Source organism: Saimiri boliviensis, chromosome 2, assembly GCF_048565385.1.
Source record: "Saimiri boliviensis isolate mSaiBol1 chromosome 2, mSaiBol1.pri, whole genome shotgun sequence".
NCBI lineage: Eukaryota > Metazoa > Chordata > Mammalia > Primates > Cebidae > Saimiri > Saimiri boliviensis.
In genome coordinates, this window is record NC_133450.1 from 57,802,887 (window position 1) to 57,822,863 (window position 19,977).

Genomic DNA, 19,977 nt, shown 5'->3' on the forward strand with positions numbered 1-19,977 from the left:
AGCCTGAGTCTAGTTTTCTTCTGATATGTAGGTAACCCAAAGACTTACTGTATCATGTTCTATGTAATAATGGTCAGGAAGAGGAGAAACCTTGGTCATAACTAACAGATGGTGAAAAGAAAAATGGAAGCAGGTGGGCCAATCCCTTGGAAGAGAATAAAAGATGTGACTAGGCCTCCGAAGTCATTCTTGGGGGTTGGGCTGTAAGCACTATAGTCCTCACCTCTCTAGGATCCTCATCCTCTCTACTCTCTTTGCCACGCCAGTGCTTCCTTGGGTTACAAAGTCACCACTACAGTCTTGTAGCTAGACATGCCCCTTGTCACAGAGAGGGGGAAAGGCCCTCATGGTGATAACGGTTTCAGATTCATTATAGTTCTCTGGGCTGTCCTGATTACCTAGTCATTAAAAAATAAGATTTTTAAGGGAAGATACAACCTAATCTTTAAATTTTTATCTGTCAAACATAACTCTTTTATAAATCAGGTATTTTTTTTTTTTTTTTTTTTGAGACAGAGTGTCGCTCTTGTTACCCAGGCTGGAGTGCAATGGCGCGATCTCGGCTCACCGCAACCTCCACCTCCTGGGTTCAGGCAATTCTCCTGCCTCAGCCTCCTGAGTAGCTGGGATTACAGGCATGCGCCACCATGCCCAGCTAATTTTTTGTATTTTTAGTAGAGATGGGGTTTCACCACGTTGACCAGGATGGTCTCGATCTCTCGACCTCGTGATCCACCCGCCTCGGCCTCCCAAAGTCCTGGGATTACAGGCTTGAGCCACCGCGCCCGGCCCTATAAATCAGGTATTTTTGAAATGATGTTACAGTTATTAACTTTTTTTTTTTGAGACGTTGTCTTACTTTGTTGCCCACACTTGTGTGCCAGTTACAAGATGTTGGCTCACTACAATCTCTGCCTCCCACGTTCAAGCGATCTTCCCACCTCAGCTTCCCGGATAGTTGGGACTACAGGCGTGTGCCACCACACCTGGCTAATTTTTGTAATTTTAGTAGAGACGGGATCTTGCCATGTTGGCTAGGTTGATCTTGAACTCCGGACCTCAGGTGATCCACCTGCCTCAGCCTTGCAAAGTTAATAACTTTTTAGTGTTGCTTCTATTATTCTTGCACAAATCCTTTTCATTCTGTGAATTTTAACTACCTCAAATGGAAACTAGAAGTATTACTGAGAAATAGGATCTTAAACTAATAAATCAGAGAAGTTTAATCTCAAATTACATATAGGTACAACGTACTTGTATTGGCAACATATTCCAAATTTGGTAATCTTTGATAACGATTTTTTTTTTTTTTTTTGAGATGGGGTCTTGCATTGTTGCTCGAGCTGGAGTGCAATGGCACAATCTCAGCTCACTGCAACCTCCCTCCCGGTTCAAGAGATTTTCCTGCCTCAGCCTCCCAAGTAGCTGGGATTACAGGTACCCACCACCACACCCAGCTAATTTTTCTATCTTTTTTTTTTTGTATTTTTAGTAGAGACGGAGTTTCACTATGTTGGTCAGGCTGGTCTTGAACTCCTGACCTCGTGATCTACCTGCCTCGGCCTCCCAAAGCACTGGGATTACAGGCGTCAGCCACCGTGTCTGGCTGATAATGATATTATCTAAAATCAGTAATATAAGCACAAGATTATTTATCCAGAGGGGTTGCCCACTCTATGTAATAACCCAAAATGTAAGTGTGTAGGGAGATACATGTCTAAAGCAACAGACTAGACAATCTATCCAGTCTGAACAAAGATAGAAGACTTTCTGTCATTAGAGTTGTTCTCTAATATGGACTGGGATGCTTCAAACTGGGTCAAATTATAGCCTGAATGAGTAATTTCTCAAGATTATCTATCTCTGTCTTCTCTGTCCATCCCCACTCACCCAATAATATCTGATCACTATCTGACCTCTTTTTTTTTTTTTTTTTTGAGACGGAGTTTCGCTCTTGTTGCCCAGGCTGGAGTGCAATGGCGCGATCTCGGCTCACCGCAACCTCCGCCTCCTGGGTTCAAGCAATTCTCCTGCCTCAACCTCCTGAGTAGCTGGGATTACAGGCACGCACCACCATGCCCAGCTAATTTTTTGTATTATTATTATTATTTTTTTTTAGTAGAGACGGGGTTTCACCATGTTGACCAGGATGGTCTCGATCTCTTGACCTCGTGATCCACCCGCCTCGGCCTCCCAAAGTGCTGGGATTATAGGCGTGAGCCACCGCGCCCGGCCTATCTGACCTCTTAAGTAGATTTTTTTTTTTTTTTTTTAAGACAAGAGTCTTGCTCTGTCACCCAGGCTGGTGTGATCTCAACTCACTGCCTCCCCTACCTCCTGGGTTCAAGCGATTCTCATGCCTCAGCCTCCTGAGTAGCTGGGATTACAGATGTGCACCATCACCCAGCTAATTTTTATATTTTTAGTACAGATGAGGTTTTATCATGTTGGTCAGGCTGGTCTCGAGCTCCTGGCCTGAAGAGATCCACCTGTCTTGGCCTCCCACGTGCTGGGATTATAGGCAGCCACTGTACCCAGCCAGATGTTTTTCTAAGTGACTGGGTCTCATGTGGTCCAGGCTGGAGTGCAGTGGCTATCCACAGACCCAATCATAGTGTGCTGCAGTCCTGAACTCCTGGTCTTAAGCAATCCTTCCACCTCAGCCTCCCAAGTAGCTGGGACTGCAGGTACATACCACCATTTCCAGCTCAAATAGTTGCTTTTATGGGGAGAACATTTCAGCTTCCCTGGAAATTATATTTCTCAGTATATGGTTTATCAATCTCTGTTCAGTGTACAGAGTATGAGTCAGTTCCTCCATATTCAGTCACCTCTGTTTAGTCTCTGAACCTTCAGAGTCACCTCTAATTAAATAGTTTCTAGATGTGAAAAACATCTCATTGCCTTACTTGACTAGGAAAAAAAATTGTGAAAAACAGTTTCTAGGCCAGGCACGGTGGTTCTGGCCTGTAATCCCAGCACTTTGGGAGGCCGAGGAGGACAGGTCACTTGAGGTCAGGCGTTCAAGACCAGCCTGGCCAACATAGTGAAACCTTGTCTCTACTAAAAATACAAAAAGATTAGCCAGGTGTGGTGGTGGGTGCCTGAAGTCCCAGCTACTTAGGAGGGTGAGGCACAAGAATCGCTTGACCTGGGAGGCAGAGGTTGAAGGGAAACAAGATCGCACCACTGCACTCCAGCCTGGGGCATAGAGCAAGACCCAGTTTCAAAAACAAAACAAAAGAGTTTCCAGATATATCCTGGGGGACATTAAGTGACCTATTCTCCTGAGATACTATTTGTTTACTCTCCCTAAATGCAGTATTTGGTAATAACCATGCCACAGGTTGGCCTTTTGCTTTCAGAAAACATTGAATAGGTTAGTCCAAAATTTGCATACTTATGACATGAAAGAAAAAACACACATAAAGTCATCAGATTTGCATACCTCAGTGCCTACCTAAAGGTGCTGTCTGGTTTGAGCTGCACATCATACAGTAATTTCTGCTCATTTTTCCTTTTGCACATAATGAATCAATAAAAGTCTTCACCATAAAGGAATGCACCAAGATGAACTGTGGGTTCTGGCTACTGCTGTATCTGGTAGGAAAAAAAAAAAAAAAAAACAAAAAAACACATCAAAAGAAGCAAAGTACAAAGAAGTATCTTTTTATTGCTAAATAAGGCAAAATGTCAGTGGTTTATATGCTAACATTCTGAGTGCAATAAGAAGGCACAGCAAGATACCTTTTGCTTATGCAAATAACTGCTCTACTTTCATTTTATTTCTGAGACCCTAGCAACTTTTTGACCCGGAATGATGCAAAACAAGCATAAGAAATACATAAAATTCTAGTTGAAAGGAGTATCATAGATCATTTTGTCTCTCCTAAGTAGTACATTTTACATATAGTTGCCCAGAAAGATTTCTCCAAAGAAATTATATTAGTTAACAATAGGTGAAAAAACTTAAACTAACACCAGCTCTTCTGAGTCCTACATGTCAGAGACTTACCATCAAAATATTTAATCGGTAATCTTTTCGCAGAATGCATTTTTCAAATAATGTTATTAAAACTTCATGCTTAAAAACAGTAGTCATTTATTAATATTAGTGGCACAGGATATACTATTAAGTGGCTACAAAGAAATAAATGTTTGATTCCTTTTACCTTAACTATAATAAAGCATTCTGCGTGAATACCTAAAAATGTGCCTACATTTTAAACAAAGAAACCTTGGTTGGTATGTAAAAATCAGATATGGATATATAAGGATCAGAAGGAAATTTAAGATAGTTTGTTGGAAGCTTGTGGGTCAATTATATTAACATACAAGGAATGCTTTTTTCATTGAATATATTGTGGATTTCATGAAACTGTTTTCAGGTTAGTGGGTGGAAATGTTTCTTTTTTTAAGAGATAGGGTCGGCTGGGCACAGCAGCTCACACCTGTAATCCTAGCACTTTGGGAGGCTGAGTTGGGTGGATCATGAGGTCAGGAGATCAAGCCCATTCTGGCTAACATGGTGAAACCCCATCTCTACTAAAATAAAAAAAATTAGCAGGGCACGGTGGCACGTGCCTGTAGTCCCAACTACTTGGGAGGCTGAGGCAGGGAATCACTGGAACCCAGGAGGAGGTTGTTGCAGTGAGCTGAGATTGTGCCACTGCACTCCAGCCTGGCAACAGAATGAAACTCAGTCTCAAAAAATAAAAAATAAAAAGAGGTGGGGTCTTGCTATGTTGCCCAGGCTGGTCTTGAACTCCTAGGCTCAAATGATCTCGCCTCAGCCTCTCAAAGTGCTGGGATTATAGGTATAAGCCACCACACCTGACCAAGAAGAGATTATTAGCCTTGCTTTACAAAATAATATTCGTAGCATAGGTTTCCTATAAGGGTTAGAATTTGAAGGAACTTGAATAAGGGGACTGTCTGGAGAAGAAAAATGAGAACTTTTTTTTTTTTTTTTTTTTTTTTTTTTAAGATGGGGTTTCACCATGTTGGTCAGGCTGATCTTGAATTCCCGACCTCAGGTGATCCGCCCGCCTTGGCCTCCAAAGTGCTTGGATTACAGGCATGAGCCAATGCGCCTGGCCCTGAGAACTAATTCTAAAAATAAGGGAATAGAAGAATAAGCAAAAGTGTAAGGGGTAAATGTAGGAGAAGGAAAGAAAAAGGTAAGCTTCATTCTTTTTTTTTTTTTTTTTTTTTGAGACGGAGTTTCACTCTTGTTACCCAGGCTGGAGTGCAATGGCGCGATCTCGGCTCACGGCAACCTCCGCCTCCTGGGCTCAGGCAATTCTCCTGCCTCAGCCTCCTGAGTAGCTCGGATTATAGGCACGAGCCACCATGCCCAGCTAATTTTCTGTATTTTTAGTAGAGACGGGGTTTCACCGTGTTGACCAGGATGGTCTCGATCTCTTGACCTCGTGATCCACCTGCCTCGGCCTCCCAAAGTGCTGGGATTACAGGCTTGAGCCACCGCGCCCGGCCGTAAGCTTCATTCTTAATAAAAGAGAGGGAAATGGAACAGGAAGGAAAAAGCAAGGACAAGGATATAGTCGGGATCACATAATTGGCCCTTGTTGGGCCTTGATTGTTTTTTTTTCCAGAGCCTGGCAAACAGGATATTCTCAAAGAATATTAGTTGAATAAATAATACTGATGAGTCAAAGGGTTCAGGACTCAAAAGAATTGGGGACATGGTTAAAGCACTACATGAAAAACTCTTTAAAACCAAATTTAGGGCTAATTAGGCGGGAGAGATCATGGGGTTAGGGAAGAACAGGAGAATGTTTAAGAAGCACTTGGAGTAAATGTAACATATTTACTTTTTATTTATTTATTTCTCTCCTCATGAACTATCCTCAGTCAACAATGTCAGACATTTACTTCTCCTCTTGCATTCCGATCTAAGTGTTGCATTATCAGAATCGATATCATGTGCATTCTGGTGTGACAACACAAGCTGAGATTTTCCCATTGCTCTTCAGTGAATGCTAAATAACCTGATCTCTTAATTTTCTTTCTGCATGCTCCTGGTAGCTTGGTCTCTGGAATCCCTCTGGTGTCGGCCAATGCTGGTAGTAGTTTTGTATAGTTGAGCTGGTCTCTGCAGCATGATAATGCTGCGGAAACAAGCTGCGGGAATGCTGCTGCTGTTATTTTTGAGGAATCAGCATGATGGGCTGCATCGGCATAAGAAAATCACTTGGGCCCGACTGCTCTCTCTCAAATGACTTCTATGCCTCTCTGAACTTGGGTATCTCATCTATTACCTTAGGGATTAAGATTAGCATAGAATCAAAATACTAAAGAAAATTGTTTATTATGAACACCATAGTCATCTGGGTTTCTTTTGGGACTGATGAATCTGAGCTATCTATCAATGGTTGTGCAGTTCCACTAACCTTAGTGAAAAGGAACCTGATGAGAGAATAGTGGCACCATCTATACTCTTGCCATTTTAGATACATAAATAGCAATGTCAATTCAAGAGTAGCAGACTTGCAGCCAGGTACAGTGGCTCACACCTGTAATTCCAGCACTTTGGGAGGCTGAGGCGAGTGGATCATCTGAGGTCAGGAGTTTGAGAACAGACTGATCAACATGGTGAAACCCCGTCTCTACTAAAAATACAAAAACTAGCCACGCGTGGTGGCAGGTGCCTGTAGTCACAGCTACTCAGGAGGCTGAGGCAGGAGAGTCGCTTGAACCCAGGAGGTAGAGGTTGCAGTGAGTCGAGATCGTGCCACCACTGCACTCCAGCCTGGGCAACAAGAGCAAAACTCTGTCTTAAAAAAAAAGTTAGGCCGGGTGCAGTGGCTCAAGCCTGTAATCCCAGCGCTTTGGGAGGCCGAGGTGGGCGGATCACAAGGTCAAGAGACCGAGACCATCTTGGCCAACATGGTGAAACCCCGTCTCTACTAAAAACACACAAAAAAATGAGCTGGGTGCGGTGGCATGTGCCTGTAGTCCCAGCTACCTGGGAGTCTGAGGCAGGAGAATTGCTTGAACCCGGAGGCGGAGGTTGCAGTGAGCTGAGATTATGCCACTGCATTCCAGCCTGGCACCTGGTGAGAGCGAGACTCTGTCTCAAAAAAAAAAAAAAAAGTTGTTATGATGTATTAAAAAATTATATTATTCTTATTTTCTGAAATATTTCAATTCTCTGCTGGATCAATCTACAAATGTAAAATCTGTGGATACGGAGAACCGACTGCATATCATAAGCATTTACTGTGTCATTAAAATTAAAATTTGTGGAAACTTTACTTTTGAAGGCATGTAGTCTCTATTTAACCATTCACTGCTACCCTGAGACAGTTAAATATAGTAATAATTGTGAAAAACTGAGAATACTGCAACATTTTGACATCATCTCTTTGCATCTGATTATTTCCTTACTATAAATTCTTAGTAGTACTTCAACATTTTTAAGTATTTTTCTACATATTTGTACATTTCTTGAAGGATATCAGTGTAACAGAAATAAAAAAGAACACGAGTTTCTGGCCGGGTATGGTGGCTCATGCTTGTAATCTCAACACTTTGAGAGGCTAAGGCAGGCGGATCACTTGAGGTCAGGAGCTTGAGACCAGCCTGGACAACATGTTGAAACCCTGTCTCTACTAAAATACAAACATTAGCCAAGTGTGGTGGTGTACGCCTGTAATCCCAGTTACTCAGGATGCTGAGGCAGAAGAATTGCTTGAACCCAGGAGCTAGAGGTTGCAGTGAGCCAAGATGGTACCACTGTACTCAAGCCTGGATGTGAGACTCCCTCTCAAAAAAAAAAAAAAAAAGTCTCATCAAACCCTCTCAAAGTGAGTAACATTATAAAAACGAACTTGGGTCGGGTACAGTGGTTCATACCTGTAATCCCAGCACTTTGGAAGGCCAAGGCAGGTAGACTACCTGAGTCCAGGGGTTTGAGACCAGCCCAAGTCCAGAGGTTTGAGACCAGCCTGAGCAACTGGTGAACCCCATTCCTATAAAAAAAAACAAATAAAAAAGCAGCTGGGTGTGGTGGTGTATGCCTATAGTCCCAGCTACTTGGGAGGCTGAAGTGGGAGATCACCTCAGCCTGGGAAGTCAAGGCTGCAGCGAGCCATGATCATACCATTGCACTCTAGCCTGGGCAACCAGAGTGAGATCCCATCTGAAAAAAAAAAAACAAAAAACAAAAACTGGTTGTTTTAATTTGCACTTATTTAATTACTAGTGAGGTGGAACATCTTTTAACATGTAAACAGCTATTTCAGAATGTGTGGCAATACTATGTTACTTGGAAAATGATTAAAGGAAGGTGCTAATCAGCTGCCTAAAGGATAGTAGAGTTTTCTCAAACTACATATGTAGGTGGGAAGGAAATGAAGAAACGAGAGCTTCTCTACTGGGCAAAATCAATTCTTTAAAATTTCCTACTTACATTTGATTAAATATATGGGGAAAGAAAAGTCGCCAAAGCTGACAGCTTATGAATGAAACCTCACTTTTTCTATCTAGTCAGGTATTCAGTCCCACCACTTTGTCTTTTGAAACCTATTTTCCCTTCATTCCCAATTCAACTATCTCATAGCCACAGTCATCATCTCATACTTTGTACACTACTACAAACTCATAATCAGCTCCTCAATATCAGCTTCTCCCTGCTATAAAATACCTTGTTCACCTAAGCTAATCTTCCTTAAACCTCACTTACTTTTTTTTTTTTTTTTTTTTTTGAGATGAAGTTTCGCTCTTCAGTTACCCAAGCTGGAGTGCAATGGTGCGATCTCGGCTCACTGCAACCTCTGCCTCCTGGGTTCAGGCAATTCTCCTGCCTCAGCCTCCTGAGTAGCTCGGATTACAGGCACGCGCCACCATTCCCAGCTAATTTTTTGTATTTTTAGTAGAGACAGGGTTTCACCATGTTGACCAGGATGGTCTCGATCTCTCGACCTCGTGATCCACCCGCCTCGGCCTCCCAAAGTGCTGGGATTACAGGCTTGAGCCACCGCGCCCGGCTTTAAACCTTACTTTTGTATCACTCCCTCTCCTTATAATTTTTTTTTTTTTTTTTTGAGACAGAGTCTTGTTCTGTGGCCCAGGCTGGAGTGCAGTGGTGTGATCTTGGCTCACTGCAACCTCTGCCTCCCAGGATCAAGCAATTCTCCTGCCTCAGCCTCCCAACTAGCTGGGACTACAGGCACATGCCACCACGCCCAGCTAATTTCTTTTGTATTTTTAGTAGAGACAGGGTTTCACTGTGTTAGCCAGTATAGTCTCCATTTCCTGACTTCATGATCCGCCCATTCTGACCTCCCAAAGTGCTGAGATTACAGGGGTATGCCACCACACCCAGCCTTCTTAGAAATTTTTAATGATTTTCTATTTTTCGGTGTATCAAATCTCAAGATTTTTAAGGCCCTTCATCTCACAAGTCTACTAATCTATTTTCTTAAAATTTTATTTTTAATTGACAAATAATAATTGTATATACTTATGGGGTACAAGGTACTCATTGTGGAATGACTAAACTGGGCTAATTAACATATTCATCATCACGTATTTATTTCTTTGTGTTAGAGAACATTTAAAACCCACCCTCTCAACATTCTGAAATACAGTCACATACCACATAATGTTTCCATCAATGACAGACTGCACGTACCATATGATTACAATGTTATATTTTTACTGTACCTTTTCTATGTTTAGATACACAAATACTTACCATTGTGTTACAACTGCCTACAGTATTCATTACATGCTGTACAGGTTTGTAGAAGGTACAACAGGCTATAACATCTAGGTTTGTGTAGCTATGGTACATTCCATGATATTCACATAACAATGAAATGACCTAACAATACATTTCTCATAACCGGTCTCTGTTGTTAAATGATTTATGATTATACATATGTTTTAGCAAATTTGGTGAATTACATTGATTTTCTAATGTTAAACCAACAGTGCATTCCTGAGATAAGCCCACTTGCTCATGACGTATTGTTCTTTTTACATATTCTGGCCATTTTTAATACACAACAAATGTGATTGAGAGAAAAGTATAATTATTTGTATTTATTTGATAGAACCTACAAAAGCTCTGTGGCTACTGCTCAGCAACATGTTCAATTTTGCTCAGTGAAGAGGTGTTTATAATAAAGGATACAGAGAATCTCCTCTAAGTTTCTAGTTGCCTACTATTATTTTAAGTATTTGAATATTTTTTTTATTTTTTATTTTATATCTTTTTTTTTTTCCAAGACGGAGTTTCGCTCTTGTTACCCAGGCTGGAGTGCAATGGCACGATCTCGGCTCACCACAACCTCCGCCTCCTGGGTTCAGGCAATTCTCCTGCCTCAGCCTCCTGAGTAGCTGGGATTACAGGCACGCGCCACCATGCCCAGCTATTTTTTTGTATTTTTTTTTTTTTAGTAGAGACGGGGTTTCACCATGTTGACCAGGTTGGTCTCGATCTCTCGACCTTGTGATCCACCCGCCTTGGCCTCCCAAAGTGCTGGGATTACAGGCTTGAGCCATCGCACCCGGCCTGAATATTTTCTTGAGCATGGCCAGGCGCAGTGGCTCACATCTGTAATCCCAGCACTTTGGGAGGCCAAGGCGGGCAAATCACAAGGTCAGGAGTTCAAGATAAGCCTGGTCAACACAGCAAAACCCCACCTCCACTAAAAATACAAAAATTAGCTGGGTGTGGTGGTGGGCACCTGTAATCCCAGCTACTTAGGAGGCTGAGGCAGAAGAATTGCTTCAACCCCGGAGGTGGAGGTTGCAGTGAACTTTGAACCCTGGAGGCAGAGGTTGCAGTGAACTGAGATCATGCCATTGCACTCCAGCCTGGAAAACAAGAGAAAAACTTCGTCTCAAAAAGAAAGAAAAAAAAAAAGGCTTGAATATTTTCTTGATTATCTGGTAATTTCCTTCCTGCAAATCCTAATTTTCTAGCCTTTGTAATTTGATCCTTAATAGAAACTGAATGAGCAGTTGGGCACAATGGCCTAATGGCCTAGACCTGTAATCCCAGTGCTTTGGGAGGCTGAAGCTAGTAAATTTATTGAGCTCAGGAGTTTGAGATCAGCCTGGGCAACATGGCGAAACCCTGTCACGACCAAAAAATGCAAAAATTAGCCAGGTGTGATGGCATGCACTTGTAATCCCAGCTACTTGCAGGGCTGAGGGAGGAGGCTCACTTGAGCTTGGGAAGTTGAGGCTGCAGTGAGCCCTGTGTTCACACCACTGCACTCCAGCCTGGGTGACAGAGCGAGACTATGTCTACAAGAAGAGGCCTATCACCGTGGCTCACGTCTGTAATCCCCACTTTAGGAGGCCAAGGTGAGCGGATCATTTGAGGTCAGAAGTTCCAGACCAGCCTGACCAACAAGGTAAAACCCTGTCTCTATCAATACAAAAATTAGCCAGGCACGGTGATGCACACCTGTAGTTCCAGATACTCAGGAGGCTGATGCAGGAGAATCATCTGAACCCGGGAGGTGGAGGTTGCAGAGGGCCGAGATTGTGCCACTGCACTCCAGCCTGGGTAACAAAGTGAGAATCTGTCTCAAAAAAAAGGAAACTGTATGAGCTACTGGTTTGACGTCCTCATTTCTATTTTGCATATCCAGGAAATACTGAGAGCCTTCAGAGTAGTCTTTTTTAATAGACTGCTTTCCACTGTCTTTTTTAATATGCCCTATTGGGGATACCACTTGCAGTTCCGGTTCTCAGCTCCCCTCACTCAATGGATTGAAATCAGTCTTCTGTACTTTTGAAACCTAGGTCAAGAGCCCACTTCATACACATCAGGAAAACAGAAGGGAACAGATGCTCTGTCAGAGGATCAGAATCAATGAGTTGCAGTACAGTACTGCTGTATTTTAAACTACCTTTTTTTTTTCTTCTATTTTTTCTTTTTCCCAGCATTCAATTAGAAGAGTTGGGTTTTAAACTGCTTTTTATCTTTTTTTGCGGGGGGGATATGAACTTATTTTTGCCTGCCTTCCCCCTCAGGCTTGGTTTATCTTTCCAACATGAGTGTTCATGGTTTCCCAGACCTTTGGCCTAAGCTGTACCAAGAAACATCTAGGCTCCTACCTTTGTTTTATATCCTTGGTTTCTTTTTTTTTCTTCTTGAGATGGAGTCTTGCTCTGTCACCCAGCTGGAGTGCAGGGATGAGAACTATATCCTCAGTTTATATCAGACATTGGCATGATGGGCTTTTCTCTGGTCCAAGCTTCCGCTTCCACCAGCATGATCCTAAATGACGCTAAGTCTTGGTGTCATAATCCCACTACTTCTTTAGAGGCCATAATTTTTATTTTCTTTTGTGTATTTAAAATTACTGTGATTTTACCTGTTAGCAATTTAGATGTTTTCTAGTTGGTTATTTTTTTGAGATGAAGTCTCACTCTGTCGCCCAGGCTGGAGTGCAGTGTTGGCAATCTCGGCTCACTGCAACCTCCACATCCCAGGTTCAAGCAATTCTCATGCCTCAGCCCCTGACCCCCAGTAGCTGGGACTACAAGTGTGCGCCACCAGGCCTAGCTAATTTTTTTTGTGTGTTTTTAGTACAGATGGGGTTTCACCATGTTGGCCAGGATGGTCTCAAACTCCTGATCTCAGGTGATCTGCCCACCTAGGCCTCCCAAAGTGTTGGGATTACAGGCATGAGCCACCACTCCCAGCCATGTTTTCTCCTTTTAATAAACTCTATGAAACTCAAAACCAAAGCTATACTTAAAATCTAGCATTGTCTCTTGCTATTCTATCAAATGGTAAAAAAATTCAAGAGTTATAATTTAAAGGACTATGCAAATATCATACAATACTTAAATGACTTAATGCCAGAGATTTAAAAAAAAAATTTCCCCTGGTAGAAGGAAATCTAATTAGGAAAATGAAAAATGGCTATTTAGAAGTGTCTTTTGTGCTGTACTTAGACCACTTCATAAAAAGGTACATTAAGAGTTTCAGTTTTTGGCCGGGCGCAGTGGCTCAAGCCTGTAATCCCAGCACTTTGGGAGGCCGAGGCGGGTGGATCACAAGGTCAAGAGATCGAGACCATCCTGGTCAACATGGTGAAACCCCATCTCTACTAAAAATACAAAAAATTAGCTGGGCATGGTGGTGCGTGCCTGTAATCCCAGCTACTAAGGAGGCTGAGGCAGGAGAACTGCCTGAACCCAGGAGGCGGAGGTTGCGGTGAGCCGAGATCGCGCCATTGCACTCCAGCCTGGGTAACAAGAGCGAAACTCCGTCTCAAAAAAAAAAAAAAAAAAAAAAAGAGTTTCAGTTTTGGAAGATAAAAAAATTCTGGAGAATAGTGATGATGGTTACAACACAATGTGAACATATTTAATGCCACTTAACTATACACTAAAAAATGGTTAAAATGGGCTGGGCACGGTGGCTCATGCCTGTAATCCCAGCACTTTGAAAGGTCAAGGTGGGTGGATCACAAGATCAGGTGTTCGAGACCAACTTGACCAACATGGTGAAACCCCATCTCTACTAAAGACACAAAAATTAGCCAGGCGTGGTCGTGTGTGCCTGTAATCCCAGCTACTCAGTCTCAAAAAAAAAAAAAAAAAAAAAGTTAAAATGGTAAACTTTATCATATGAATATTTTACTGCAATAAAGAAGGTATACTAATACACTATTTTTTTTTTTTGGAGATGGAGTCTTGCTCTGTCACCCAAGCTGGAGTGTAATGGTACAGTCTCAGCTGACTGCAACCTCTGCCTCTCAGGTTCAAAGGTTTCTCCTGCCTCAGCCTCCCGTAGCTGGGATTACAAGCGTGTGCCACCACACCTGGCTAATTTTTTTATTTTTAGTAGAGACAGGATTTCACCATGATGCTTAGAGTGGTCTTGAACTCCTGACCTCAGGTGATCCACCCACCTGGGCCTCCCAAAGTGCTGGGATTACAGATGTGAGCTACTGCACCCAGCCTACTTTATTAAGGATTATACATACTCCTTTACTTTTAAGCTCAGTGATACTTTCACTTCTTTCTCAAAAATTTTTTTAAATTTTTTTTTTTTTCCTTTATTGAGACAGATTCTCAATATGTTGTCCAGGCTGGTCTCAGACTCCTATGCTCAGGCAATCCACCTGCCTCGGCTTCCCAAAGTGCTATGATTACAGGCATGGGCCACTGCCCAGCCTCACTTCTTAAAATACTTGTGTTAACAAACATTCTTCAGAAACTCAAGTTATTCTTTAAATTGTTTAATGAATTGCTTAAGCTTCCTCACTACAGTCTGCGGAAGAGAGGCACAGGAAGAACCTCAGGTGCGACGGCTCACGCCTCTAGGCCCAGCAGTTTGGGAAGCCGAGGTGGGAGGATCTTGAGACCAGGAGTTTGAGACCAGCCTGTGCAACATAGTGAGACCCTGTCTCTACAAGAAATTAAAAAAAAAAAAAAGCTGAATGTGGTGGTTTGCACCATAGTCCAGCTTTCAGGAGGCTGAGGTTGGAGGGCTGCTTGAGCCCAGGTGGTCAAAACTGCAGTGGGGCCGGGCGCGGTGGCTCAAGCCTGTAATCCCAGCACTTTGGGAGGCCGAGGCGGGTGGATCACGAGGTCAAGAGATCGAGACCATCCTGGTCAACATGGTGAAACCCCGTCTCTACTAAAAATACAAAAAATTAGCTGGGCATGGTGGCTCGTGCCTGTAATCCCAGCTACTCAGGAGGCTGAGACAGGAGAATTGCCTGAACCCAGGAGGCGGAGGTTGCGGTGAGCCAAGATCGCGCATTGCACTCCAGCCTGGGTAACAAGAGCGAAACTCCGTCTCAAACAAATAAACAAACAAACAAAAAAAAACTGCAGTGGGCTATTAATGGCGCCACTGTACTCCAGCCTCTAGCCTGGGTGACAGAGTGAGACCCTGTCTCCAAAAACAACAATAAAAAGTACCTTAAAAAAATAAAAATACATTCTTTAGCCAGTGATATTGGCTCGTTTTCAAAATTATCCAAAACATTCTTTCATGTCTTCCTGATTTTGAAAAATAAGAGTCTCAACTGATATCTCTAAAATTTGAGGCTGGGTGCAGTGGCTCATGCCTGTAATCTGAACACTTTAGGAGCTGAGGTGGGAGGACCCCTTGAGGCCAGGAGTTTAAGGCTGCAGTGAGCTATGATGGTCCCACTGCACTCCAGCCTGGGTGACAAAGACCCTATCTCAAAAACAAACAAACAAAAAACAGGAAAAAAAAATAAAATCAAGATTTAGATTGCAAATGGCTCCACAAAACAAAACAGATCTTGAGAGGGCAAGGATGTTTTGGTAATTTTTAAATTGCCAGCTCTAAGCAGTATGTGACATTTTTGTAGGCACTCAGCGCTTTTGGAATAAATGACCTTGTGCTGAAGAGTGAAAAAAGATGTAAATTGGTGCTGTTTTACTGACAAATGGGATATGAAGAATGAAATGTGCAACACAGGGTTCAGATGAAGTGACAGGAGACTCAGCATATTATGGAAATTCTTATCCTGATTATGTGTGTATAGAAATAAAGCTGTGTCTCTAGTTTTCTACACTTTCCAGGACATATCTCACTATCAGATGTTCCTGTTTGACATCTTACCTAAAATGACTCCTAAAATGTGTAATAATTATAATTGTAATACCTAAATCTACTGATTGACTCTAACATCACAAAGAATTTTAAGAGGTCAAGGTTAAAAATCTAAAATTGGGAGTCATCAGCTAACAATGGCATTTCAAGTCATGACTTTGGATAAAAATAACCATGGGAATCAACCTTCAGCAATAAACAGGCATAGTGGCCAGGTGTGGTGGTAATCCCAGGCCTGCAATCCCAGCACTCTGGGAGGGCAAGGCAGGCAGATCACCCGAGGTCAGGAGTTTGAGACTAGCTTGGGAAACACGGTGAAACCCCATCTACTAAAAATCAAATACTAACTGGGTGTGGTGGCGGATGTCTGTAATCCCAGCTTGGGAGGCTAAGGTAGGAGAATCGCTTCAATCTGAGAGGTAGAGGTTGCAGTGAGCCAGATGGTGCCACTGCACCCCAGCCTGGGTGAAAACAGTAAAACTCCGTCTCAAACACACACACACACACACACACACACACACACACACACACATAAATACACATATATACAGACATAGGATAGTTTGCTATAATTACCAAACATAGGAATATCCTATTTTCTTGAGCTTTCATCAGGCTTTACTTTGCCAAAATATATCCATCCCATTTTTCAATAACTAGATTTAACTACCACATTTCCTCAGTTTTAACGTGTGTGTGTGTATGTGTGTGTGTGTTTAAAGAGACAAGGTCTTGTGTCGCTCAGGCTGGGGTGCAGTAGCAGGATCAAATCTCACTGCAGCCTTTTTCTGTCTATAAATCTTCTTCCACTTGGCACTGCAATCTCTCTGAGCCTGCCTGATTCTCGAATCGTTCTTTGTTGAATTAAACTGCTACATTTAACTTGGCTAAGATTTTTCTTTTAACACTTCCAACTAACGCTACAGCCTAAAACTTACTCTACTGCAAAGTGCTTTTTCAGGTGGTAACATACCAATCCTAACAAGTTTGTGGGAGTAATGGGAAGGAGGGCTAACCCTCTATTTTCTTTCAGAAAAAGGGTTAGGCACAAGAGCTCTAAAGGCTTGTCCAAAGTCTGCTGCAAAATCCACAAACTACTCAGAACCAGGTCTTCCTGCACCCAATTAATTCCAAGTGGTACTGTGTCCGATTACCCCCATTATCCAAAAGACAGTTTTTTTTCCCGTTTTTCCCTCCCCACTACACTTCCCACTTAGCCCTTTTTGAAATGCAAAATAACCTCTCGTCTCTCCTCCTCACTAGACCATTCTCCACAGAGCAAATTCATCTACATGCTCACTTTTACAACTTATTTCTGCTCAGGAAGGCGCCAACTCAACTGCCGGTAGATAAGGTACCCACTGGCAGAGACCCCTGCTCTTGTTTATTTCTTCCTCTACCTTATAAAATGCCCGCTTTTTCGCTCCAAAGGCGAAAAACATTTGTGCCGCTTCCCCCAGTCTGGCTTCGGAAATAAAATCCCTCTTCTTGTCCCAGGACTCGCTCTTGTTAATTGGTCTCTAAGCGCGGCGTACAATTAACCCGCCTTTCCGTTAGAGCACTCTGAGCCCTGGTCAAGCTACATTACAGGATAGCAGAGACCAGCACAGGGACCCCAAAGAAGGCTTTTGGCTTCACCTCGCCTAAGTCTCCAAAGTCAGCGTCTGCCTCAGGCTCTGGTCTCTTACGCTTAACGATAGTTCACATCCACTGTAGCAGCGCTTGGTGGTCGGCCGGGGCCACAGCGCGAAGCGGCCGCAGGATCACTACCGGCTTCGCAGTAGGAAATTTTAGGCTGCAGGAGCAAGCTGCGCAGACAGACTGGCATTGCGCAAGCGCTGGCAGACACTGCCCCACCCTCCGCGGAACAGGCCTCTAGTCTGCGATGCCTTGAGCCCCGCCCTCCTATGGAGGTCTCACGTGCGCCCGGGGATCCCTTCCTTCAATCACACCTCCATCTTTCATCTTGCCGCTCTTAGCTGGGAGTGCTCCGCCTACTAACTTTTCTTAAGGAGTCTAGTTGAATCCTGACTTCTTCCCCGAAATCACGTCCCTAGACAGCCTCCTATTTTACCACTAACTTTTCTACCGCAGTTATTCAGCGGTAGGAAACTGAAACCAAAACCAGCGGAAGCAAACATCTAAACTGTTTCGGGCGACGCGCAGAAGAAACGCAGCAGTGTGTCCCGGAAGCGGAAGTAGATCCTCCTCTAGAGAGGCTGGACTACGCGGAATGGTGACGTTTCCTCATTGGGCGGAAGGTTCGGTGGCACTCGTCGGTCTTCCAGCTGGTGGGAGTTAGCGACGCGGTGCTGGGCGTTGGGACCCTAGTTTATCTAGTTCGGGAAGTTGGTGTGGGGTGGTACGTGTCTGTTTGCTCCCGGCTTTTTTGAGTTTCTTCCCACGGCGTGGGGCCTCGCTAAGGAATTCCTGGCCCCTTAGGGCCACGGCGTTAGCGGTGTCTTTTGCGGTAAGTGTCTGCTTTTTCCCGCTCCAGACTATCGAGGGGCAGCTAGGGGCAGCCCCAGCCCTGCTCTCAGGGGGCGAGAGACTCCGGGGGAAGTCGGCCTCCCTCGCCACCGGCCTTAGTTACCGAAACTGAGGTGCTTATCTCTTGTGGCCCTTCTTTATCTCTTGTCTTCCATGAGAAGTTTTATTAAAAGATTCGCTGTGACCTTTTTAAGTTGTCTTCAGATTTACCTGAGCCAAATAGATGTAGGCAATCGCTGGCCTGAGTCTTCATTTTGCTTTCCTGAGCAAGAATTTAGATGCGGCTACTTCCCCGAAAATCTTTTTACTTGTACCAGACTTCATTTTCCTATGTGTTTGTAGTGCTTACCACGACGTCCTGCGTGTAGTAGACGTTCAGTAAATGAATACGGAATATCAGTTCAATGCCAATGATGATTTAAGATAAACTGATGGCTCTCTCTGTACCGTTTGACGCTGCTGACCATGCATTTCTTGAAACTTTCCCCTCTTGGCTTTCTTCATGCTATCCTCACCTGATTCCTTTACATGCTTAATTTAACAAAATACGCACTTGTTCTTGGCTACAGGGATACAGAAATGAATATTAACTCCGCCATTGAACAGTTAATGCACGTAAATATACATTATATCAAGATGGGTAATGAGAAACACTAGTTACATGTAAAGGGCTGTAGGAGCTGGTTACATATAAAGAACCTTAGAAAACTTTGGGGCAGCTAACGAGCTCCTTAGGTGATTTGTGACCCTGAGCCAGTTGCTATTCCAATCTAGCCTCAATATCCTCGGCTACCTAATAGGCTTGTTATGAGGAAGAACGGAGATTAGGTAAGAGGTTTGTTTTGATTTAGTGTCTAGAACATAGCAATGGTGGTGCCAAAGTTTCCCTGAAATCCGTCTTCCTCAGTTTTTTGATATGGCCTATTGGTGTTTTCTACCTTCATACAGAGTACAATGCAAAAGCATCTTCAAGCCTTCCTTCCAGATTACTCCCTTTAATCCCATCTATTTGGAAATCCTGGACCGGCCACAGGATTACAGTAAGATAACCATAAATACAGCCTTTTAAAAACTGATTTTCTTCTGTGTACCCCGGAGAAAGGGATAGGGAATTAGTAAAAGCTTTGGTTATTTTCAGTCTTAGTTAACGTTCTCCTTTTAGTTGGCCCTTAGTCATTGCTGTAAACCAAATGGCCTTCCACAGACTCTCCTTAAGACTTCTCACATCCATGGCTTCCATGGCATTGTCCTTATATGCCAACCATTTATAGACCTATTCTTTTCGTTTCCAAGCCTTATTCTTTTCCAAACCTTATTCACTCTATCGCTCAGACTCGAGTGCAGTGGGGCCATCTCGGTTCACTGCAGCCTCTGCCTACCAGGTTCAAGTGATTCTCCTGTCTCAGCTTCCCATGTAGCTGGGTTTACAGGTGCCTGCCACCATGCCCAGCTAATTTTTTGTATTTTTAGTAGAGACGAGGCTTTCACCGTATTGGCCAGGCTGCTCTTGAGCTCCTGACCTCAAGTGATCTGCCTGCTTCGGCCTCCCAAAGCGTTGGGATTACAGGTGTGAGCTACCATGCCCAGCCTAGACTTTATTCTTTAGCCTCCCTCTCGTGAAGAATAGTTCTGTACTTTCCCCTAAAACCTGCAAACTCAGTAGGTCCAAAACCAAATGTGCTGTATTCACCTTCCCTTTTTTTTTCATTATGGCATATGTCATGCATACATAAGTATGTAAAAGCAGTGATTCTCAGTGCATTTTTTAGTTTTGACCTCTTGTGAGTTGAAATTTGTGAAATATGTAGGTTAAATTTTAAAAAGGATAATAAGGGCTGTGAGCAGTGGCTCACTCCAGTACTTTGGAGGGTGAGGCTGGCGGATTGCTTTAGCTC

The 19,977-nt window shown here is 43.3% G+C and overlaps 1 protein-coding gene and 1 pseudogene across 3 annotated transcripts in view; one reads left to right on the forward strand and one right to left on the reverse strand.

Annotated features, from left to right (window-relative positions):
• LOC120363965 (non-POU domain-containing octamer-binding protein pseudogene) overlaps positions 1–17,523 on the reverse strand; it is a 38,056-nt pseudogene extending 20,533 nt beyond the window's left edge.
• A 240-nt stretch (positions 17,524–17,763) lies between these two features.
• Positions 17,764–19,977, forward strand: part of LOC101047438 (signal recognition particle subunit SRP54) — an 89,209-nt gene continuing 86,995 nt past the window's right edge. For 2 of the 3 annotated variants that reach the window (XM_074393356.1, XM_039469144.2), the window contains exon 1: positions 17,764–18,062. The gene's annotated coding sequence lies outside the window, so the exon portion shown is untranslated. Of the gene's footprint in view, positions 18,063–19,030; positions 19,123–19,977 lie in introns of all 3 variants that reach the window. The other variant, XM_039469145.2, reaches the window with a different exon arrangement.